This window comes from Mastomys coucha, unplaced genomic scaffold, assembly GCF_008632895.1.
Source record: "Mastomys coucha isolate ucsf_1 unplaced genomic scaffold, UCSF_Mcou_1 pScaffold7, whole genome shotgun sequence".
In the NCBI taxonomy this organism is placed as follows: domain Eukaryota; kingdom Metazoa; phylum Chordata; class Mammalia; order Rodentia; family Muridae; genus Mastomys; species Mastomys coucha.
The window spans coordinates 106,351,715-106,353,925 of NW_022196913.1; positions in this window are offsets into that span (position 1 = coordinate 106,351,715).

Consider the following 2,211-nt stretch of genomic DNA (forward strand, 5'->3'; position numbering starts at 1 on the left):
GAGATATTGTATGACATGTAAATAAAGAAAATATCTAATTAAAAAAAAGAAAAAAGAAAAGAAAAAGAAAATGGAGTCACAGAAGATTCCATTCCAAGATTTTCCAAGCATTTCTCATGTTTCGGTGACTCAACTGCAAGAAGCATCAAGAGAGCAACTACTGTGCTCTTGTGTGATTACCTAAACTTAATTTTCAGATACACCATTTGTGCACAATCAATGTCTGTTCTTTTCCTTGCACCACAAAGATGATGGGAAAAAAAGGACTTAGTAAACAGCTTGTATTTAGGTGTTTTCAAGACATAAACACAAATACAAAACAACTTAATGGCTATTTGTGGCAGTAAGCAAAGTGGTGTATGTGGTAAAACAAACTTTTCTCAGTTTAATGTATTAAAATGAAACGGGGTCCATACAAGAAATATTTGAATATCTTCTATTCTTTAGGCACAGATTTAATATTATATGAATATTATGTCATGTGAATCATTCCTATCTACTTTGTAGATCATTTGAGGTAACATGGCTTGACTATCATATGGCAGCAAAACAGCAGGCCATACATACTATGAACTTACAGCCTTTTACAAATAGCTTTTAATCCCAACATTGACATTTTTATAGTCTCACTATGCTGCTTTCATACACTTTAAGTCTGTCAAACCCATTAGTACTAAAACTAAAAGCTATTTTGAATCACATAATGGTTTAGTCACTGAATGATGCGATAGATACACAATTTAACATAATTAGCTAACATTTAAAGTATGATATCTACTACAAATGTGGTTTATAGACAGTGTTCTATAACAATTTAACCGGTAAAACAAGTAGGCCAACTTCTATGACTACTGTTCCTTAAATGCAACCTGTTATACACGGACATAAATGCAAGGGATTAATTCAAATCCCAGGACACCCAACATGACTTAACAAAGACTTTTCTAACATAACCAGCTTGGGTCTCTCCATAGTACATCTAACCTTCCTTTTTCAAGTTCTAAAATCCTAGTATGGCCTGGTCCACATTGTGGTACCTGGGCACTCTGGTAAATCAGATGCCAGTCTTTGGAACTGCTCTGAGCTACCTGATATACTTACAATTGTATTTTATACACAATTAAACAGTACACATATCACTGATAGTTTTTGCTTGGTTTGAAACTAAGTTTTATATTTATCTAAAAAAGTTTTTTGACATTCTAAGTATTACAACTTAAAAGCAATTTAATAAAACAAACCTTAAAGATTCAGTTAGCACTTTCTGGACTGTTTAAAATACATGTTAATGTTTGGAGACAGACACTGAGGGAGTCCAATAAAAATGGTATTTACTGAGTACCTATGTTGCCAATACTGAGTGGCTTCTTTACTCAGTTCTCTTATCTAATATTTAATCTTCATAACAACCTGAGATCTTCACTTTTTCCTAATTGAAATAGAGAAGATGAGCAATTTGTTCAAGGTCACCCAGTTGTCAAGCTATGGAACCCAGAATAAATCAGATTAGGACTGGGATTATGTCAGGTCTAATTCCCAAGTGTATGTTTTTAACACTGAAATATTTGGTCTTTAGCCCCATTTTCCTGACAAAGCTTCTAAAACCCTTGGAATCTCTCAGTAATTATGCTAACAATATAAATGTTGTCCAGAGAGCTTCTAGGTAGCCCCAGGATGGGCACAGCCACCAGAAAGCCTAAGATATGAGTAAAGATTTTCAGCCTACTCGGCAATTTACAAGATCACCAGTGGTCAATGTTACAGTCAATCAAGTCCTGGGTAAGGAAGTCTCTACAAACTCAGTAGCACAGGGTTTGGATGAGCTCCCCATGGCTCTACATGTCAAGGCTCCTGGAGGGTAGCAAATCCAAAGGGGTGGAGACTCAGAGGTTGAGAACCTCTCATGAGGAAAGCTTCTCACAATCCCCAAATGCCTAGGTTAAATAAAGGCAACTGTAGATGGTTATGAATTTTACTTTTATTTAAAAAAAAAAAAAAAAGCCAGGCAGTGGTGGCATGCAACTTTAATCCCAGCACTTGGGAGGGAGAGGCAGGTGGATTTCTGAGTTTGAGGCCAGCCTGGTTTACAGAGTGAGTTCCAGGACAGCCAGGGCTATACAGAGAAACCTTGTCTTGAAACAAAGAAACAAACAAACAAAACCAAACCAAAACCAAAATCAAAACCAAAAAAACCCATTCCCCAAACAAAAA